Source organism: Nothoprocta perdicaria, unplaced genomic scaffold (genome assembly GCF_003342845.1).
Source record: "Nothoprocta perdicaria isolate Ctin4 unplaced genomic scaffold, notPer1 scaffold_174, whole genome shotgun sequence".
Taxonomy (NCBI): domain Eukaryota; kingdom Metazoa; phylum Chordata; class Aves; order Tinamiformes; family Tinamidae; genus Nothoprocta; species Nothoprocta perdicaria.
This window is the reverse complement of record NW_020454916.1, coordinates 1150141-1173618: the sequence shown is the minus strand read 5'-3', so window position 1 is coordinate 1173618 and position 23478 is coordinate 1150141. Positions and strand designations below refer to the sequence as shown.

The 23478-nt window shown below is 43.6% G+C and overlaps 1 long non-coding RNA gene across 1 annotated transcript; it reads right to left on the bottom strand.

The window, feature by feature from the left end:
- Positions 1 to 19834: 19834 nt before the first annotated feature.
- Positions 19835 to 20484, bottom strand: LOC112944759. The gene is made up of 2 exons (XR_003248832.1): positions 20452 to 20484; positions 19835 to 19909 (listed from the first exon to the last, which is right to left on the bottom strand). It is a non-coding gene; the product is annotated as an uncharacterized LOC112944759 (long non-coding RNA).
- Between the last annotated feature and the right edge of the window lie 2994 nt (positions 20485 to 23478).

The following is a 23478-nucleotide window of genomic DNA, read 5'->3' as shown; positions in this document are numbered from 1 at the left end:
TCATCTTGTTTGAGCTGAGCTTGAGTTCTGTCAACTCACTAATAACATATCTGCATGGTCCAATATAATGCATGCACTGTCTTTGTCCACATGTGAGCAACCTTCAAGCTAAAACAATTTACATTTGTGCACAACTACACCCACACTAATCTACTAATCTAATCACACATCTGAGAGGCAGGATTTATTAGCTCAAATACTACCATTCCGAACTTGACCACATATGTTCAAGATTAAGGAAGCTTCATGTCCCATTGCCCAAAACATGAGCTAACCAAGCATGTGATCATTTGCGCTTGGCTATATAGTTGTGCTCTAAGTAAGGGAAACACGTATATTCTACGTAAAATTTTTTACAGAAATTTCCTCCACTATATAGCAGATTATGAGCTCCCCACCACCAGCGCTAATGACAACTCCTTTTCTTCTTGATACAAAAAGCTACATGAGATTTTTTTTTTCTAAAGATTTTTTCTCCAGCACCTTAGCCGGTCATGGTAGCTACCCATGAMTATTTAGTGGGAGTCTGGGAAGTACTATCTTTCATGATTCTGTCACTATAAAACATCTGTAGTCTAATAGTATTTAACTTTCACCAGTTTCTCTTAACTAGGTAGAAATAATCTCATGGCAAGATATATTCAGTGTGCTCTGCATGGTATAGAAATAAAGCAGTGGACAAATCGGTTTATCTAATCCCGTGTCCTGATTCCACTTGCAACCAATACCAGACATTTCCAAAGAATATCTAAATAATTCATCAAGGAAATATTTAATAACAAAATATAATTTACATAACAGCAGAAGAAACATCTGTTCTTTTTTTCCTGAGGAATTACAGATTCAGTTGTGTGTAGGAAAGTTTCTTTCCAATGCATCACTATAATGGGTTTGTTTCTGTCTCAAAGCATGACAGCCTACACCTTTTCAGAACAATTCATCTGCTGGCCAAAAGAGGAAACAGCAGACGGTATGGATGGGCACATACGGCCAGATCAAGGGAACCATCCGGATATCAACTACCAGCTGAAGTATTGGCTGCCAAAGGTTCCAGATATCCAGAGAGAAATCTGCAGGCGTTTTCCTATACTGTAGGAAAAAAAAAAACTTCACACCTAGGCCTATGCCCTGCAAGCCAAAAGCTGAAAATCACATTTATASCCTGTAATCTAAATTCAATGCGTTTTTAGCTATCCTCACCTTTAAAGCAGCAGACATAATGCTTTTTGCTTCTTTTGAATTTTTGGAAAAATAGAACCTATGCCAAATCTGCTGCAAAATTCTGTGAGAAAATTGGATGAAATAAGTGCACAGAAGTTAAAAGTAAAGCTAGGAATGAGTCCTTAAACTTCTTTGATAATCATGTCTCATATCTTTCTACTCACACTTGTCAATTTTGCAACTAAGACTTACAAGATGTCCTGGCATTTAAAATAACTCTTACATTTGATACACAGTTATTCCATAAATAAATCTGCAATTAAGTGCTTAAAGGTTTATTTCCTATTTTTGAAATTGGCAACGAGCCATAAAATATTGAGCTGTAAAATGCTTAAAATTTGATTACTCGAGATAAATAGAATACTTTGTGATCTATTGAACCAATGATGGGTCAAATGGCAGTCTGAATTCTTCTTGTGAATATGACTATGACCTTCATGTATAGCATTGGCAGAATTTTATTTACATTTTTAAATCCATATAAAGATGAAAGATGATACTGCTACAAAATAAAACCTTTTTTTTTTTCCCCAAGGTATAACTAACTTCTCCCAAGGTCACCTGTAGCCTGAAATGAAGCAAGACTTTCTTCATCTTGCTGCCAGAACATTTCACCCTGGTCTAGTGGCACTATCAATCTATTTTCATTTACCAGCTGAAAAATCTCTATATTTTAAGATGGCCAGATAAGAAAGAACAAGAACAGACTTTGCTTTTTATGTCCCTTGACTGCTTCTGCACAAAATGATCACTAATTGTGCTTGGAGATGCAGTCTCACTCTAAAGAAGTGGTGGGGTAAAAAAGCTGTATTTTAAAAGCAATAACTATTATTTTTCTGAATCAACAGCACTATAATACCTATACTCCTAGAACAGTATGCTTAGAAAACAATGAAAATTAAGTATAGTGTGATATAACCTACTCATTTAAGTATTTAACTTTTTTCATACTATATGTATTGTATGTATTTATCTGACACTTTTAATTTAAAAATATACCTCCCATTACTATCTAGTATTTCCTTTTTTTTTTTCTAAGGACATCATGACCAAAAATTACTATGAAAAGTCTGCTCTATAACCCAGTATACAGTAAGTGCTGCTATAAATATATTATCAGTAATAACAATAATTGTATTCTTCTAGCAATTCCAACTTCTCCAAAGTGCAATGTTAAGATATATATATATATTTATAGGATATCACCCTTTTGAAGAGTACTGCCACATGGAGTGCCTACAAGGGCACATGTGTCTACAAATTATAGGTGGTTCTGGTAGCAATGCCTATGATTAAGTTTCTCTGAAATTTCCCATAATAAGACCTTTTTTCGTGTTGCTTATGAGTTTGCTGAACTTTAACCATTTGGAGTAAAAATTTTTTTCAAGATATCTGCCTCAAGGCTTGCTTATTTGCTTATTCTTTGTGGAAAGAATCACACAAAATGGTTCAGATAACAAGATTAGAGGAAAATATACCTTGCTTTGAAAAGCCAGGAGCTTTTCTTTGGGAAGTCCTAACAYTGCCTTGCTTTGGGAAAAAGCAAAGCAAACCTTTGAAATGTGATAGGCCGTGGCCTTTTTGTCAGGCATATAATTTTTACAGTTCTTGAAAAACACATTCAAAGTCAGCCTAGTTGTTGGGGTATTTTAATCTCAGCTCTTAACCCTTTCTTCCCAGAAGCACCTTAACTCCTTCAGATAAAAAWTACTAATGTTCTTTGTATGTTCTAGCCCTCAGAGCTATTTACATGAAATAACCTATATGTGTTTCAACTCCACATAACCAAATGTGCTTTCCCCAGTCCACAGAGCTAGAGATTCTGGGCTATAACATCCCTGCAGTCACTATTCCTGATATCCTAGGCCAATAAAATAAGTTGTTAGAGCCCAGTTCTCCTATCCTCTTACTGACAGCTATTGCTTATACACTGAGGATAACACAGTAGGTAGGTATAAAGAAAGAAGGCAGTATTTTAATGAAAGATTTTTATGGAGGATGATATATGCAGTTCCACTACAAGTCACTCAGTAAAGCCAGCTATAAGTTTAAAAATAATGAGCAGTGAGGGATGACTGTGACTGACAAATTGTTAAATGTTTTCAAGTTAACAATATACACTTGAGGCCAAACAGGAACATTTCTCTTAGGGAAAAATAAAAACTTTCAGGATCTTCAGCACATGAAGAGTTTTCTAAAAGTAATTTATTAGCTGTACTATGAGAGTCTGACAGAGATTCGTTAAAATGTAAGGAAAATAATGGACTTGGGTATTTTTATCAAGATAAAAGTGATCAGGAATGGATTAAAACCAGGAAAAGTACAAGACTGCTTAGTCTTAGTATTAGCAATTCTGGAAGCATTTCTAGGATAGATTCAAGTGTGTATAATCACTGTAGTGATGCACCCTTTCTCTTCAATTGATCTGCTAGAATTCATAGCCTTGAATTTAGGCACCCAYATTCTCTAGCTGGAAGAAGTTTCTAAAAGCATGATTCACAGAAACTACTATGCAGTTCAGGGAACCACCCAAACCACCTAAAAGAGAACGAGGAAATAACTTCAGTACTTTCTGATATTTCCTAGTGATTTATGACTGTGAACCACTTCCAGAGCCATGCATTTCACACATTTCTCAAAAACCAACAGAGAAGTATTTAGAAGTATCAAGTGTTGGTACCATCAAGATGGCAGCTTCTTTTTTTACATAGTAGCCCAAAAGTTAGAGTAGGAAAGCTAATTTCGAAGTCTGTTTCAAGGATTTCCTTCACGTCAGACTAAGGATTTTCCTGATACAGGGCTCTTAAGATCACTTATAGAAGTGGTTTCACTATGAATAAACTCATGTGTAAAGCCAAAGAGCAAACTGAGAAAGACTTAATAGGTCAAGCGTCTCAGAACTTACCTAGGAGAAGGTTCTGTTTCCTGAGCAAAGAAATACCCAATTGTGTTAAACCAAGCGGAATAAAACGAACAAGAAGAAGCAATAAAATCACCCACATTATCCAACTGGGATTTAGTAAGGTAATTGCCTCAGAAATGTGATTGTAGCTTTCATACTTCCTGAGGAAGAGGAGGAAAACTGAATCTCTCACAGCTTTAGTGAGTGCTTCAACCGTTGGGCTAATGAGGTGTTATTTGGCTAGGAAGAGAAAACACAGGAAATGGGAACTGGGAAAGTTCTGTGACCTTTCTGAATCTTTTGTAAAATTAGTATGCTATAGCTCCAACTGGAACTATTCCCTAGGATAGATATGTTCAATGTCCAGTACTGCCTCAGTTTTGGCTTTCACGTGTATATTCAGCCTTGTGAGTCAAGAGTGTGATTACTATATAAAGAGTAAACTCACAGAGTTTTAGGATTAAAAAGCTCGAAAATAACCAGGAAGTCTAACTATCACCTCTGGGATATAATTCTGTTGTAAGAGAAAGCTAAATGTACAGATAAAGTGTGCTGGTACACTGATTTACCTAGGAGCAGGGTTCTGTGCATGTGGTTAGCTTCTTGACAGTGATTAATGAGGTGTTCAACAACTGAGTCCAGGATGATCAAAGCAAGATTAAGTATGGTCTGACTTACAGCATCCATAGAAAAGATTCATGGAAAAATGAGGACATGCACACTGAGAAGTGTCCAAAGATGATATTCAGAGCTTCATGAACTGAATTTACCGTACTAAGGAACACCAGACATTAACTGCATGGTTGATCTAAGAATGAGGTAATTAACCAATTAAAATTAGAAGCTTTGATACAGGACAACCAAAAGGAGGATGCATAAAAAATATTGKCCTAAGAGAAGTTTTTTCATTGGACACTTTGAACCACTGCTGTTTTGTTATCAATTTTTCATGGTAGTACTACTACTTAAGTAAATATCCCAAAGTGAAGAGATTAGCCTTTAACCAAGGTTATGATTGAAGTCAGGGTCTTAAGTGTATGATAATGCTGATTCAATCCTCATTATTACTTGCTGCTTGATAAATGACTCAAGAATACAGCAGAGAGACAGGTTTAGAGGGACCAGAGTCTGGTAGAAATAGGTATCAGAGGAGCCAAGACTCTAAAACCTGAGCAATTGGGAAAGGAAGAATCTTTATTCAAATGCTATGTATTTCTTTAATATTTTAGTTTGATTTTACCGAACAGATTTGAGATAGGATTGCTGCTGGGTTACTCTACTGATTTCCATGCAACTTCAGTAATAAATTCTTACTTTAGAAGTAACAAACTTTAACTAAAGATGACTAACTCCTGTCTCTGCAGCTATGGACCTAATACAATGCATGCTCAGTAAGTCTTCCAGCTAAATGACCAAAGCTATCATTCTTTATGTATTAAATAGGCAGATTTACCTGATTAGGGGAAAAAAAAAAAGGAAGGAAGGAAAGAAGGAAGGAAGGATGGATAAGATAAACTTCCCAGACCATGTTTGCCTATCATTAAGACAAACAGAACAGCATATTCTAAGCTTTATTTTTCTAACCATTGGAAGTCACTCTTACTGATGAAATTCCTTTTAAGAATACTCCCCCTAAGTAGAGATATATTTGATACCCTTAAATAACCTGAAAATAAACTCTGTTGTAAAGAAAAGTATCTCAATTAAAAAAAGACAGCCTAAAATAGTTTCAGCCATTTTCATGTCAGCTGTTGTTCCTTAAATACACACTAAAAAGGCATTTGATACTAGAAGTTATCAATGTATTTCACTTGTGCAGCATTTCCACAATGTACTTGGCATGTTTACTAGAATCAGACTGTAGATGGTCACAGTATTAACAGTAAACAATTTAGTAGAATTTACCCTATGCCTCTGTTCATGAATTAGCCTCTCCATTTTAATTTCTGCTCTTTTGTTCATAAGTATATGATGAATGCTTTCAGCATATTTTAGACTGGAGATGGTTTGAAAGCTTTTTGTTTCATCTAGTTACAGTGAGTATATTTTTTACTGAAGATAGTGTGTCTTCAGTAGAGTCTTCCTTTTGTTCCCCACTTGGCCTGTAAGTGCAGTATTATGAATGGTTCTGATGTTAGCAAATACAATTTTTACATCTGAAAGGACGGTTTGCTAAGGGACAGACAAATCCATATGGAGACAACCCTTCTCTAAACATTAACCAGAAAAAAAATATTTATACAGGTATATGTATAATATTAAAGAGAGAGAACTATAAAATATAATTAGTTATAAATTACACATAAAGGATATAAAAAGGAATATAAAAGAGTGAGAACATCAAATGGTTGAAAGACCGGGGAGCTAGAACTTCAGTAGCTAGAGTCTCATGCTATTGGCTCAATTCAGTTCAATCCACTCTCTTATTTTCTGAGAGATATTTCACCAGCACAGAATGGTCCTTCATCCTTTCTCTCAAGCACCACTTGATCTCAGGGCAAAATCCATGCTATTTTAAAGTTGAAAACACGCAGCAAAGTACAATTCTCAGTTGTACCATTTCTTCAATAACATTGGTGTGGACTGGTCATGCAAGACTAAATTACATGCACACCAAGTTTAGAACACAGACAGTAGTATTAGTATCATGTAGAGGAACATGACCATCATGTACGCTGTGTACGTGGACGTTTTTTGTAACAAATAAAAAGCTGACACAGATGACTGGCCCTCATAAGCTGTTCCAGCTGGACTTGTTCCAGGTGCCTGCCTGCCTCATTTCTCTGGGAAAACTCAGTGTTTCTGTCAGCTGTTGTAACTAAGCATCCAGCAGAAGACTAGAAAGCCAACTCTGGAGGTGGAAGGGAAATGCAAAGAACCCTCTGTTTTTGTCTGTACATCAGCATTTTGCTCAACTTTTTCATTTCCAAAACAACCTTTGCAGAGGACTTCACATTTTTCAGTCCCAACTGCACCTAAAGCAAGAGAAAATGGCAGCACAAGACATGGCATATAGGAGATGCAAGTATTCTACAAAACAAGAATTAAATTATAACGTGTACAAGCAATGAGTTTGCCATTTTTATGTTATTAACATAAATCCATCATAACTGGCCTTCTATAAACATACCTAAGGGAGAACTATTTCAAATATTTCCACAGTCTGACACACAGTCAAAAGGTCAGGTCACAGCTGTAGCTACAGAAATTCCTAAAAATCAGGGACTGATCTTCAATCAGTCATGCAAGGTAGAGCTAATTCCGAGGAGACTTCATGGAAGTCTTTATCCTACACTCCATCTGATTTCCTCAATAACCTGCCAAGATGGAATAAAAAAAAAAAGCATCCATAGTGGGTTACAGAACTGTCACATTCCTATCAATTAACAACTTTTCCTGACGGGCATGTGAGCATACATGTTTCTCATTAACTGAAGGATTTGTTACAGGTCAGGAGGATAAAGAATTTTCATGAACAATGGAAATATAGGTGCAAATTTGGGGAATATAAGGTTTGTGAGCAAAAGTGTGATGGGACTCTAGCTGTATTTTAACCTGGATCCACAGGCTAACAAAGTCACAGCTCCACCTGTTGAGCTAAAGCAAATCCTCTCCCTGTTAGACATATTACAACCCGTAGCACAGGTTTTTTTTTTTTTTTCTTTCTCCCTAACATAGATCACTGACATGGGATCACTTGAATAAAACAAAACATAAAAATGTAGGGACAATTTATGCAGTCATGCTTTAGGATAAGAGAGAACACTGAGATTCTACCAGAAGGACTACAAGTCTTAGATTGAAAGAAAGGACTGAAGACCTAATTGCTAATGTATTTACTAATGCATATAACAACTATGGGAAAAATATAAGAAATAAGAGAATAGAAACTGCTTAGCTCCTGGTAATTTCACAGGAGAGCAAATTGCTCAGGCCTATGAAATACTTCACTTTTTTATAGTCATTCTTTTACATATATTAGAAACATTTTCTTCTTTCTTCTTGTGCTAAAAAAGTCAAGTCACTTCATACTAAGCAACTCAAGCCAAAATTGAATGAAATATCATTTCCCACCATCTTATAAAAATGAAAATATGTATCAAGCTAAGTACCTATTTTGTGACCAGAGAAATMGATGAAAAAGTCCTCAAGAGAATGGATGCACTTAAATCAACATACAATTTTCTTGTGGAAGTATAAATAAAGATAGCATTTTTCCTTATATCATGATCATTCAATGACATATTTCTTGCWAAAAAAAGTGCTGTAATCTGCAAAAACTCAGCACCAATAACAATTGAACATCAAATCTAAAACATTGATACAACACCGTATAAGGGCCGTGCATGACTTCCTCAGATATGCAAACATTTGTGTCTCTGTATTTTTAGAAAAGAAAAATGATGACGCTTGAACACTTCAGGACACTTTTAGCAAAATAATCACATAAGTAACCAAGTTGAAAAGCACGTTTATATTTAATTTCATAGATAAGTATATTTTGCAAAATATTTCTTAGAAAGTTGAATTAGTAGACAAAGATAAGTCTCAGTTCATGACTTCAAAAACTCACAATTAAGCAAAGGATTAATTATTATATACATACCTTCTGAAAATTATAAGCAAAATATGTTTATAATAACGGATCGTATGCAATGTAATGCTTGCTTATAAACAGAAGAACAGCAATAGATCCCAATTACCTTCATGTAAAAATCAGCAACTTCTTGGCAAATATATTACCTTGTAACATATGAATGTTACAATATATGAACATATGAAAATTATAGATTCATGGCCTTTTTTGCTATGGAAGAAGAAAACACCATATCCTAAAAACAGAAATACAAAATCCATACTGCATTTGCTTTCTGTGTTACCAGGTCAGTAAAGAACTGAAGTGCATGTGAGTCTGTCCTCCTGTCTTCATTTAAGCTTGTGTATTTACAATCTATTGGCATCTATTTTGAAGTTTTTTTTGATTCTTAGTTGGGACAGGACCACTAACACTTAAAAATTGTACTATGTCACGTCTCTCACACTATTAAATCATTTACACACAGGCAAATATACACTTGCATAGCTATATAGTTACATGATGCTGCTTTTAGTGGAGGTGTAAAACTCAGAAAAATGTCATACTATAGCCCTAGAATTTCAGTAGATTCCATAAATTGTGTAAAAGAAAAGCACCCTCCTTTAATCCAGTTAGTCACACATTTCCATATTCATTTGTTTTACATTACACTCAAGGACTGAAACGTATCATTACAATCTGCTAACAGACTTGAACCCACCCAAAAACTTTTTCAAGACTTCCATTCTGCTCTAGATAGCATTAACGATGCAAACACAGGCTACACTTCTGCACACACACATAAACATAAATATTGTATATGCATATAATATGCATATATATAGGTATACACATTCCTAAGCATATATGCATATATACATATATATACATATATACATTTATAATTCTGTGGAATAATATTCCACTAACTCGTGATGGTCAAGTCAGTAGAGCAGTTTACAGAATAAGGAAGCAAACAGCAAGAGCTGAGTACCACTAGTTGATCCCATGTAAAGAAGTCGGAGATCCAGAAGCTGATTCCAATGCAGTGCTGTTTTGTCATGAGCCCAAAAATGTCATCCATAACTCACACCATGTGGCCAGGTGAAGTGGCCAGCCGCTAGTGGCTCCACTGAAGTTAAGTAAGCACTTGGCGCAAGTAACTAGTCGAAATCACCTAGTTCCTTATTGTTGGCAAGTTGGGTTACTAAAGGGCTCTTATATGTCTGTTTGCAATGAATACTACCATCCAGTCCAATTATGCAAATGCAGTTGCTTGTGGAAGCAGAGATCAGAAACAAGTATGAATATACAGTAGGCCTTACATTCAAGTGTGAATGTAAGATTGTATGATTTACAGATGAAGGCAGCAAGATGGAATCCATCTTTTCTAACAGTGAAAACTTTGATGTACTATTTATTATGCACATCTTTTATGTCACATCTCTGTATTTGCACTCCTTCTTATTCCCCTGCTCTTTAAAAAAATTGTTTAGTCAGCAACTGAGTCTTTCATAAAGCCACAATTTTATTGCTCTCTTTTAACTAGCAATATTGCTTACAAAATTCTCTCAATGTGTACAGCACTCCCCACGTAAACATTAGGAACTCTATGTATGAGAGAAAGAGTAGCTGCAGAAAGCGACAATAGAAATCACTCTAAATTAGAGCCACATAACAAATGAACACACTGATTTTAAAAAGCCCAATATATTACAGTACTGCTATTGACTGTGCAACAACCGTGAAGATACAACTTTACAGTAATTTCCATTTTAAACCCACGCCTCTTTTGCAAAGATCTCAAATGCTATGGATGAAACTGTAAATATATAAAGCAGTCCATTAATTTTATATAAGCAGTTTTATATACCTGAAGGCCTATGGCAACATTTCTTGACAAAATAGCTTAGCGGAAAAATTGTTTTCTAAAGTTCAGTCAAGAAAGGCTTGTAAAGATGAGTGTGCAAATAAATATCAGAGTACTAGTGGTTTGAACTCTCCATAACAGAAGTGCCATCAGTTAAAATCTTTTGAGGAGTTGCCAATTATACTTTTAATTTAACTTAGCACCTAAATAGTAATCCTTGATGATAAAAAATGATCTATGCCATCAACAAGATTTGAATCCTATTGTGTATAGTTTATTTATTTATTCAGTGGCTTTTAGGTATCTTCTAAATGTAGGAAACAATTAGACGGGTGAAAATTCACTCCCTGATAATTCATGATTGACTTGAGAGGAGGAGTTTATTCCTGCAAGATATGATACTCAGTAATTATTTGTAATTTTACTTATGTTACTGCTCCCACAGTTATGCAATATCAGGGACAATCACTGTACTCATAGAACCAGAACAAACCAGACCAGCAGAACTGTCAGAAAACATCACAGACTTCCATGATTTCTCGGTCAGGCTAACATGTTTTAATTAAGAAGATAAATAGCATCTTTTGATTTTCAACCAAGAACATTATGTTGCTTGGATTAAGTGTCTCTCTACTTTTCTTCTTAAATGAATACATAAATATAGCTTTAAAAAGGCATTCTGACAATAAATTTTATATTTATGTGTCAGATTTTAATTACAAAATATTAAGGGGCTTTGTCACTCCAAGAACAGAGGCTGTTAGATCACTTATCCACTGATATTGTTTTGGCTGCCCATCCTGCTGCTATAAAGGGATCTGTTGAGTCTAAGAATATTGTCGCACCTATCATCGAAGTTTAAGAAAATATACAAAGAAATAAGGTGTTTCACTTATCAGACTTTCAAAAGCTCAGGAAAAACAAAAAGGTAGAACCACCACGCATCCCTACACAAAAAAAAACAAGCTTCTTTCGACACATTTGCAGCAACTGAGCCTGGGTTAGAAAATGATATTTGAGGGCACTAGTATCATTATCATTTTCTAGGCACCCAGAAAGTAAAAGGCCTCATTGTTCCCTTTTCACTAGTACACACACATGGAAAATGCAGCCTATCTTTCCGTGCAAGGGTCAAACTATCCTTTAAGTTATGGAGTAGATACTTGGAGAAGGGACACCCCAGAGGACATTGGAGAAGCTAGACAGTCCCGTGTGTGAACAGACAGGACAGAGACGACTAGTGGACAAATCATTTCACAGCAGACACAGAAGGCGAGGGAGAAGAGATAACTAAACTACCCCTTGGGGAAGATAATACAGGGTGCCTGGAGAGATGAATGCAGTGAGCAAAGCAGATGAGCATCCCTGAGACATTCATCACCGGCTGCTCTGCGAGACACTGACATTAATGAGGGTGGTATTTGGAAGATAAAAGCAATGTCTCCAAAGCAGACAATGCAGTTTCCAGGCACTAGGCAAGGGGATATGGGGTAATCAGAAAGGCCTGGAAAAGAGTCACATCTAGTGAAAGCTGATGCTCATGGGAGAACATGGATCAGAAATGAACAGCTCTATGATTTTGTCAGGAGGGTTGATAGGGATGGGGGTAAGGAGGAGAGGGGAAGAGAGGAGAGAAGTGGAGAATGTTCACTCACAGCCTGGTCATTCCCATCAGATTTCTTTATTGAAGGGCTCTCCCTCAGTCCTCCACTTACACCTTCCTTGTCAAATCCTGGTGTTTCACTGGCAAATGCTTTTCAGGCAGCAGAGATGCCTGTCCTCTAGAGTGCTTGTTCTCTAGAGGAGATGGGAATTCACAGACATGAAGGATCTTGACAGTGATTGTCTGCTCTTGAAGCCAGGGATAGGGATGGGAGATACCCTGAGCTCTGCCTGCCAGGACACAGACTTGGAGGGGGAATAGATCTGACTGTTGCTCACAGAGGTCACAGAGAGTCACTGCATCACTGGGAAAATAAAATCCACCCTTAACTATATCTGAGAAATACTCCACCCATGACCTAGAGGACTGGAAGATGCACCATTATTTAATCACTTGCTGCTCTCGCTTTCATGAGATGTGCTTCAGTGTCAGCCGTGAGCCTCCATCGCTTTGGACTAAGGGTCTCTCAGAGCTATCTGAACTCTCTCACAACAGGAGAGATGCCTGAGCACCTCAGGACATTCTGCCTGAGCCCCAGAGTCATCCTGCCAGGAATCTTACAATGATTATTCCAAAATTCTGCCTCTGCTTTCCTCTTTACCTACATATTGTCCCTCTCGCAATCTGCCCCCCAGAAAAGAGGAGCTGCTTCATCATTAAAAGAGCCAGTCAGTAGCAACATTGAATAGAGGAAGTCGTGTGGATCTGTAGAAGGGCCCATCTACTCCTTCCCTTACAAAAACTAATCGAGGCAGCCAGACGCCAAGACGGGTTTTGGGTCAGGTCTGGCCTGAATTAGGGACCAGGTGGGGAGCAGGGTGTCTGCGAAAGAGGAATCTCCAAATGACAGGCTCGGGACTCAGAAGGGCACAAGAAAGGCCATTTCGGCCGCGAAGCTGCGCGCCGGGGAACGCAGCGGGACAGGGGCTGCCCGCGGTGCTGCCCGCGGTGCTGCCCGCGGTACCGCCCGCTGTGCCGGTGCCGTCCGCGGTGCTGCCCGCGGTCCTGGCGCTGCCAGCGGTGCCGCCCGCGGTACCGCCCGCKGTGCCGGTGCCGTCCGCGGTGCTGCCCGCGGTCCTRGCGCTGCCAGCGGTGCCGCCCGCGGTACCGCCCGCKGTGCCGGTGCCGTCCGCGGTGCTGCCCGCGGTCCTGGCGCTGCCAGCGGTGCCGCCCGCGGTACCGCCCGCKGTGCCGGTGCCGTCCGCGGTGCTGCCCGCGGTCCTRGCGCTGCCAGCGGTGCCGCCCGCGGTACCGCCCGCGGTGCCGGTGCCGTCCGCGGTGCTGCCCGCAGTCCTGGCCCTGAGAGCGGTGCTGGCGCTGCCTGCGGTGCCGGTGCCGTCCGCGGTGCTGACGGCGCCACCCAGATTCTCTCCCTGGTGCTGACGGCGCCCGCCCTCGGCCACCCCATCCCGCAGCCGGGTCTGTCCCGCTCCGCGGATGCTCTCCCGGCACCGCTGGCACTGACCTTCCCCGGTTCCAAATACCCAGCGTTACCGAGAGAAAGGAAATGCACTGTGTTTTCTTCTCCTCTTAAACACCATGTGGTGCAAGGCAGAAAGTTTTTGTCGTGCATCCAGTAATAGACAGCAAAAAAGGGAATCCAGGATAACCCGACCCACGATAAGGACAAGCTCTTTATGCCTTTTTCTGTGCGCTGCACGTTCAGAACATTACTCCGTGTATGCAGCTGCCCGTGCCCCTGTCCTGCTGCAGAGTATGGAGCGCCTTATGGTTTGAAAAATAGAAAGAGAGGAGGAAAGTGGTAGAGGAAAGCTAACTGAATCCCTTCTTTAACTGAGACGAGCAAGATGGATTCTAGGGAAAGAAAATGTGTTTATAAGCAGCGACCAGTGTCATAGTAGTTAAAACAGAGCAGAAAAGCCTCTCACAAAGTCAATTCTTATGTAGATGAGGCGACATAAGAGCTTTTCTCTCTCTTCATGGGCTTAGTGAATGTTCTAATTTGTCCAAGGAAGCTCTAGAGGGATGGGGAAGAAAGAGTGTGAATATTGGGATTGCTTATCATAACAAATATTGCCGTGCTCTGGATTCTTGCCTAGAAATACCCTGATAATGAGGGGATCCGATGACATTGAATCAGTCAAGTCACTTCTCTTGACCTTCGCCTTTGCCCATCCAGGCTGAAAAAAACTTCCCGAAATGAGCATCGTCCCTCCTCGCTGCTGGACACATGACTTGGATCGCTCTCAGTTATGGAAAGGCAAAGGCAAAGGCAAAGAGTGTGAAAGGTGGTTTTTCTACCAAAAGGAAGGGCACTAGCAGAAATTTAAATAGCCACCAGAAAAACATAGGGTTAAGTAACAAAATAGGAAATGTGCTGTCCTGTTGAATGGAGAGCAGTTTCCACAGCACTAAGAACCCGCCAATATATATCATATCAATAAAAAGCAGCTCTTCGAAAGCTTGCATAGTAATTGAGATTGGAGATCTTTTTTGATATGGGTTGGCATTTCCTCATATCAATCTGACAGAGCCAACTCAGGAAATTGCTGGTAATATTCATCTGGGGAGCACTTTCATTAAACGTAATTCATTCGACTTTCACAATAAATTGAGTGACATCCTTACAGCAGAACCTTTTTATCCTTGATGAAGTGCTCGCCAGCCTTTGGTTTTCCACTTTATTGTCACATTCCTTAAAGCAGAATCGTCAACATGTCAATCCGCTGCATAAAAAAAAATGCTAAAGCTGTATTTACAAAGCACCCAGGAGGTGGTTTAATGCTGACTTACAAGAAGAGCGAGTTGGGAATTTAACTAGCTGATAAATCACAGCACTAACTTCACTCAAGTCCAATTGGGAGAACAGAAGCCAATCCTAAGGAGGGAAGTTCGTCTTACAGACTCATTTCTCCAAGTACTGGCTATTCCAAGCAAATGGTGTCTTAACCAGCCTCACAGCACTTTCCAAGACGACTGGAAAATTGCCTTTTGGTTAATTAAAATGGCGGTTTAGAGATRCAGGGAAATACTAAAGAGCTTAAAATGGATACCTCTAGGTACCGACTTGGAAGATTTGGCTAATCAAGCAAAGGAGGAGATAGTGAACTATATTCACTACCTAAAAGACTAAACCTGTTCCAGGTTCACTTTAAAAAGTGAAAATGGTGTATATTAAGCACCAGGGAAAGGAACTTCACGTTCAGCGAAGCCCCTTCTTAAACCTCTGATGGATAGGCAGAAATGAAGCCCGGGAGGAAACGCACCATGCTCCGCTTGACAGAAACCTACAGCGCAGGTAAATTCGTTTCACCAGCTGCAAGAGACCCGACTCGGCTGCCTTTTCTCGCGCCTCACCTTCCGAATAGCAATTCCCTCCGCGCACCGCCGCGAAACTCCTTCCAACTCCTTCAAAAGGAGAAGAGGAGCGAGACTGTTTGCAGACTGTGTTAACTCACTCGCATAAAAAACCGTCCTGCCACCTCTCTCTCTCCTCCCTGCATCTTCCCTCCTCCCCCTCTTTTGCCCCCTTCGACGTCAAGTTGAAAATTGTACGAAATCGCTTATTCGCGGGGTGAAAAAAAGCAATACTCGAACGCTTTCAACACCAATGCCTCTGCAAAAATACCATGGGTGGTGATTATGATAGAACAATGCCGACTGTCTTTCGGGGTTTTTTTGTTGTTTTCTTTTATCTTCGCTGCTTATAGAGTTTTTTTTTTTTCCTTCCACGACAAAGTAGGACACAATCAGCAGAAAAAAAAAAAAAAAAAAAAAAAAAAAAAAAAAAAAAGGAGAGACAGAGAGGGGAAAAAGAAGAAATAGAAAGAAAAAAAAAGAGAGAGAGAGAGAGAGAGAGAAGAAAAAGAAAAACTGTCTCCGCTGGCACGTGATATCTCCTCACGTTCTCCTTAGCTTTCATTAACTGGGCAGAAATGACCGCAAACAGTGCGACATGGAGCGAAATTAAATGTACACAAACTCTGGAGCCACTAACCTCCTGTTTACCCCCTCAGCAAATACCGCACCGAATGTGCCACCGCTGAGGACAATTTGAGTGCTGCTGTTCACGGCATCTTTGCAGGAAAGCTCCCCTCGGCAGTCAGGCCTCCAAACTGCAGTGACGGTGCGAAATACCCCTTAAAAACGAGCATAATAAAGAGGGGAGGCTTTTCCTCTGGGCCTGTGCTAACGTCCTCGCCCTGTGAAAGCCACCCCGAGCCCCGACGAGCCCTTTCCTGGCAAAGCGCCGCGCTGAGCAGCTCTCCCGGGACACGTCCTGCTCGCAGACYCCACCAGGAGGTGAAGGGCTCTCATCTGCGCTACTTCCACAGAGGAGGAAAAAAAAAAAAAAAAACACTGTGTAAACTAACACAGATGTAAATCCTAATTTATAAACCCGTCGACGAAGCACCTTTTTGCTGGGAGAAGGGGGCAAGGCTCAGGAGAGAGCAGGGAGAGCAAGCCTTACCCTAGCAGCCTGCAAAAGTYCGTCTGGCTTCAGCTCTGTAGCCGATGCTCCCCACAGCAAGCACCGGCAGGGAGCTGAAGCCTCTTAATAAGAGTAAGCGCGGCGAACCCGGGTTATCCCTGCCTTGCACCGCACAGGAATTTCCCTCCGGAGCAAGCGGGGGCGGCGGGATGGAGACAAAGCCCGACGGCTGCGCGGGGCCAGCGGCCGCCGCCGGGAGCGGCCGTCGGGAGCCGGGAGCCGCCATCGGGATTCGAGAACGGCCGTCGGGAGCCGGGAGCTGCCGGCGCTGCCCTGTCGGGCGACACGGTGAGGGGCCGCCTCGTCCGACTGGCCCGTCCGCGACCTGCACCGCCGAGAACTGGCTGCGGTTAAAGCGCTCGCCYTCTTTTCCAGCCACCCGCGTGATTTGGTCGCCCGCCGCTTTGGTCCTGCCGCATGTTGCTTCTACCCGGGAAAAATAAAGAAYTGAAAAGCAACGGCCTGGTGGATTGTTCTCCTTCTGGGTCAGATTGGAGATTCACCGGGAAGCAGTCGGGAATTAAAAGAGAAAAAGGTTTCAATTAAAAGTGGTGTAAAACCCTGGTGTCCTTAAAAATACACAGTGCTCAAGCTTTTAGCAGACTACAGTCTCCGGGTGTATTTTTCTTTCCTAATATTTACATGCTTCCTTACTGAGTATTTTGAGTTTGGCACAGCATTACTATGAAAGAAAACATTAACTGTTAAAATACGACTAAGATGCTTTTGAAAGAAGAGCAGCAAAGTGGAGCCTCATGACTGAGTGCAGCATTTTGAATATTTCTGTGTCTCTCTAAATCTGAAGAAACACAACAACTGCAAGCCTTTAAAGGTTAACTCCCAATTCTACCAAATAAGCACTAAATTATTCGTTTAGGCCGAAGGAAGTGCATTTTCTTGGCAAATCAAATATAACGTTTTCAGCACACTGCACAACTAGAAACAAGGAGAAAATGCATGTCTCGCCCAGACTAACTAATGTTCTTATCAATAAACATAATACAGCGAACCTTCTCTACGCCGGCAAAATTCCCAGTCATTCTGCTCGGCCGTGACCTCTATAAATTTCAGGCAATAAGACTGAATGGCTCTATTAAAAGAGGAGGAGAAAAGCGGAAGCGCTTTTTTTTTCCACTCCATTTTTCAGGATATCATTAAGAAAAGAAGAAAAAAATCACTGGTCTATTTGGTGACGAGAAACGCCAGGGCAGCCGGATGGCCGCAAATGAGAAACTTCAAGGCGACCTAGCCTTGCTTCCACTGTTCCCTGCCCCTGAATGCTGCCTGCTCACACGGAGGGCAATAGAGAGGATAACATATATATTAACRCCTCTCGAAGAGGGTATTTTTAAAAATACTCTATGGAAAGCTGGTTACCTTTCTGTTTCATTTACCCTTCCTAGCACTTTGGCTACTGAAATTATAGTTCTTAGYTGAAGAATAGAACGGAGACGTGCACTCGGATGGGCGCCACAAACCGCTGCTCGGTGTCACTGTCCCAGCTCTGGTCACAGCTTCACGCTTCGGTGCTAAACATCAGCTTGTCACCCCRTGGGGCCCTAACGCGAATTCCAGAGTCTCTCCCGAAATAAGAGAACAGGCAGTTACTGGCACCAACGGGGAAGTATCGCCTTGGAGGAGTCGTGGGAGAGAGGGAAATCCTCTGGATTTTCCTCCACCCTACTTTGTTTCGTGGAAGACGACACAGTCCAACTGAAGAACGCGCCCACTCCCCCTAACTTGCCTCTTATTCTCTTTTTTTTTTTTTTTTTTTTTTTTTTTTTTTTTTTTGTATAATATTTCACATTGTTTCGAGAGAATTAAGAAAACTCTCATTTTCTCTGTAGTATCAAACCCTCGGGGAAAAAAAAATAAAAAAAAAGCATTCAGGTAATGAAGTCTGTAACTAAACGGTAATTGAATCAGCATAATTTGCACACTGAATGGTTTTCAAATGCTCCCAGTTTACAATTAAAGGAGAATTAATGCGCTTGTTGTTCAGACTGCGGCGCATTAGAATAAATCCAGCGCTGTTGTTGTAATGAGTCGAGAGCAGTTTAACTGCCAGCAAACACATTTAATATTTAACACGACGTATCGATCTCGCCCCGGCTTTTCTGATGGATTATTTGCCGCGCATTTTTCTCCCCTCCTTCACACTCCCCCCCTATTCTCGTCCCCACCCGCGGCTATAAAATAGGTGCGCAAGAGAAACGCCCGCGGTAGACGGGGCTGCGCGGGGCGCTTGGCGGCCGCGGGAGCTGCGCGCAACCCCCCTCCTCCCCAACCCGCCGCCAGGATTGGCCGCCCCGCGCCGCTCCGCGCCGCTCCGCGCTCCGGCTGCCGCGCAGCGCCCCCAGGCGGCGCCTCCGCGCCAGCGCAGCGAGGCGCGCAGCGCAGCGAGGCGCAGGCACCGGTGCTGCTGCGCGGAGCCTTTCCGCGGCTCCTCGCCCCGGTTTGGGGCTGGGGTTTCTCCTCCCCGCCCCGACCCCAGGGTGATGGGCGCTGCCGTGGCGCGCCTGCCGCGTAGAGCACCTCAGGCGAGTAGGAAGCAGCAGCCCGCCCGATTTTGTTCCTAGCGCTTTTACAGGGAATAATGCGTGTATTCCTGGAGATAACACCGGTGTTTACTCGTGCTCCCCCGGTAATCTTAAAGCAGATTTGCGGCAGGAGGCAATGACACTTCACACGGAAGTCCCGACTGCGACTGTCACTGCGTGCCCGTCTGCGTGGCTGCGCGGAGCCAGTGCCTCCCGGAGCGGCRCATGGGGAGCTGTTCCTCCGCGGAAGCTCCCGCCCTCCGCGGGGCAGCGCGGACAAGAAGTTGCCTCTAGCGCGGGGCCGGGGAGAGGGAGAAGAGCCGGCTCTGCCCCCCGCTCCACGAGGAGCCCCTGCGCTCCCCGCCCGGCCCCAGGTGGCGGCCGCCCCGGCGGAGCTGCGGGCGGGCGGGGTGAGCGGAGTTGTCGTGAGTTTGTTCGTTCTCCTCCCGGCTGGTGTCCCCATCAACCCCCCGGCCCGAGTTCTCCCTGCCCCGGCCACTGCGAGGGGCCGCGGAGACTCACCAGGTAGAGGGTGGGCTGCAGCAGAAGGACCGCGTACCAGTACACAGCCTGCATCCTCGCCGCTCAAACTTCCCCCGCGCTGCCTTCGCTGCCTCTTTGTTCCTTCCAGAACATAGATCCACCTGACATCCACTTTACAGAACAAGCAGAGCTCTCACCAGCCTAGACAAAAATGAAATTATAGACCCCATGACCACAAGACAAGGTTAGGTTTGAAACAAGGGGGGGCGGTAGAGAAGGAGGAGATGGGGTGTGTGGATGGGGGTGGGGGGAAAACAAAAGATTAAAATCGAGTTAATCCAGCATCAGAGCAAAGTGATCGCACGGTCCGTGCTGCTGCCGAGTGCCAGCAGGCAGCGCTCCCCGGCTCTCCTTCCTTCCACTGGGCGGGAGAGCCCCGTAGTGCGGGCTGGGGTGACTCCGGTGCCTGCCTGGCCCGGCGGGGTCCCCGCCGCCGCGGAGCGCGCTGGGGAGCGGAGCCGGGGCGGGGAGAGGAGGCAGGAGGCGCCGGGGTCAGGGCTCCGGCCGCTCCGGGCACTTCAAACGAGGCCCCCCGAGGCGGCTCCGCGCACCCCCACAAGCGCCCACCGCCCTCTGCCTCTCCTACGCCGCGCCCCGGGGCGCCCCGACGGCCGCGGACCCCCCTGCCCGGCCCAGCCCCGCTCCGCGCCCGCGGCCGGGGGCGCCGCGCCGGGGATACGTACGGCGTGCGGGGTCCGACGGCGGCCGCGGCTCCGCGGGGCGCTCCATGGGCGAGCCGAGAGGCGCAACCCGCCGCCCCTGCGCGTCTCCTCGGGCCGTCCCGCGGCCGCTCCGCATCCGGCGCAGGGCGACGGGGCGGCGGGCGGGCTCTCCCCTCCCTCGCCTCCCCGTCTCCGCACACAGTCGCGCTCCGGGGCCGCCGAGCAGGGCACTTACGGGAAGCGGGAGCTGCCCGGGCTGCCCGCTCGCCTTCGGCGCGGGGCGCGGGCAGGAGCGGCGGCAGCGGCGCTCCGGAGCGTCCAGGGCGATTTGTCTCTATTAAAAATGACTTATTGGCGAGGGAGCGGCGAGCGCCCGCTATTTAACTTCTGATAAAATCTATCTGCAAAGACCTTGGCCGATCATCCTAAAATAAAGCGTTAGAGCCGAGCACTGTCCGAGCCTCACTGCTTGGGGAGAGAGAAAGAGCAGCGCAGGGGGTGGGGGAGGAAAGGGGGGGCTTGCCTGGCGGCGCGGGGGGGAAGGGAGGAGGCAAAAAGGGGAGTTTAGCGGCGTCCCATCCGCTCCTCTGAACGGGGTGATGAATCAGAGCCCTCCCCAAGCGGCGAGAGCCGCCCTGAGCTGCTCCTTCTGTCCGTCCTGCCACTCCTGCCCGTCCTGCCGCCCGTCCTCSGCACAGCCTCCCTGCCCCTCTGTCAGCCCGAGGGAGCCGGCTGCCTGCCCAGCCCTTTGAAGAAGTCGGGGAGAGCATSTCTTGCTTGCCTCTATTTATTTATTCATTCTTTCTTTTCACCTCTTCCGGAGTGTCCCATGCAACGAAAGAGCTGCTTAGCCTGTCAGGATAACATGCCCGCAAACTGTGCACTGAGCGGACGGGACCTTGGAGCAGAGCTGGGTTATGGGTGCAGGAGCCAAGATTTGGGATTAAAGGGCTACTTCTCCCTTTCAAGCAGGACCTGTAGCTGGAGAGCCCCTCGGAGTGAAGCTGGAAAGCTCCTCTGCCCCATGCAATGGCTAATCCCGCCAGCTGTCATGCAGTGGGGAAGGTCTCGCTGACCTTGTTTCTGCTCTTCTTTACAAGGACCCCCTGTGAGCTTTTTCCCTGCCATCCTCCATCCTCTGCACCATGTCATTGCCAAAGTGACTTTGTGTCAGGGTGAAGAGGAGGGTATCAATGGCATACCAACTCCTCACTTCAATGGCAAAGCTCTGATTTATTACCTCTCAAAGGGGAACCAAGAGGCAACTAGAGTGCTGTACAGAGCAAGAAATGAGAGGACTTCAGTTGTCCTGCCAAATGCCTGCTGCTCTCAGAGCATATCCTGGTGATTAATATTTGCAATCTGAGGTTTCAATATCCATCTGTGAAATACTGTTTTAATTTGGGGGGCTGAGTTTGGAACACAGTATTAAAAGGGGAGAGGGAAAGACAGGAAGCAGGTGATGAATASTCTCTGAAAGAGCTGTACCAGAGCGTTCCCCAAAGCTATTTCTGCTCCAAACACCTGGAAGATGGACACCTCCATATGTCCAGCACCATCCCTATGCTAGACATGTGGGATACTCACGTCACGGCTTTGAACAGAAGCATTCAGCTTGCAAGGAATCGTCTTGTCATCCTGCCCCTCCAGACAGCCTCTGCATCACAGCGTAAGCTAAACCTGCCTAGGGACTTTGTGTTTCAAATGGGCAACAAACAAAAAAAAATCACTGATGATTTTTTCCTTCCTTCTTTTATTCCAGCTTCTTATCTATTGCAATATTGTGCCATCATAAGCAAAGCACTTTGCCCACACTTAGTAATGTATAAATATAATATATATATATTATATATACATGCATTGCTTTCTTAGAACAGAACAAATTTGCTACAAGTCTACTGCTGATCTGGGCCATGGATCCTTGTAGGAAGCTACTATTATATATTTGGATCTTGAATGGTTACTCTTACCTTAGGTTCATACGGAGCAGAGTCTTTTTGATTTCGGTGAGTTGAGCCCCTGAGGAGATACCATGTCTTGAAGAAAGAATGACTCCCTGCTTTATGGTGACTTGCTTCTCTCGCAATGTTTATTTTACCCCACAGGTGAGACACAAATTCTTTTGTGAGTTGAGGGATCTGTAGTATCCTAACACATATTGAGTTCCTGAATGAGTACCCTGAGCCTGCCTGTGAAAGTCTTAATGTTACCTCTTTCACTTAACTAAATGAGAGAGTGGAGAGGTCAACACTTTCCCTGTTGAAACTCAAACTAAGGGGCTATTCAGCTTTATGGACTGTGTCTATGTGACTTGATCCAGCTTCTCCAAGGTCTGTCTAACAATGTCTTCATTCATGCAAGAAACAAAGAAATGTTCCTCTGAGAACATCAGCTAGCTCTTGCTAGTCTTTCTTACCTGTACGCACATATGCAATTTAGAAGAATACTGAGAAGTTACTGCTGGCTCCATTGGAATCACTAGCACAACTCCTCTTAACCTCAGCCCAGGCAAGATTTCCTCTCCTGTGCATTCAGCAGAGTCTTCCATGAGCAGTCCTGCCTGTATGCTGCCTACCTGACAGCAGATGCTTAAGGGAGAGGTATTAAGGATGGATGAAACTGTTTACTATAAGATCAGAGCTGATTCAAGGTTCATTTGGTTCCATTGAGGGATTCTTTTCTCTTAAGCTTCCTTCTTTGAAGGCCATTGGGACACAGTATTTAACTGAGCTTTCCTGCCGAAAAGCACTTTGGAAGCTTCTCACCTTCCTACAGTTGTCTCTCTAGGAAAAAGGAGCATGTGAGAACCTGAATTGTTTTTTTTTTATTTGTCAAATAAGGAAAAAAAAAGAAAATAAAAGATTAAATAATGTTAAAAATAAAATAAAATTATTAATAATAATAAAAGAATAATAAAAGATCCAAAGGATTCCAGCTGTGGACATGTGATAGGGAGTGCAATGCTTATGAAAATCTGACATTTAGGACTTTGTGACACCGTCGCTTGACTTTTACTTGATTTTGTAATATTTGTATAGCAGCTAAAGT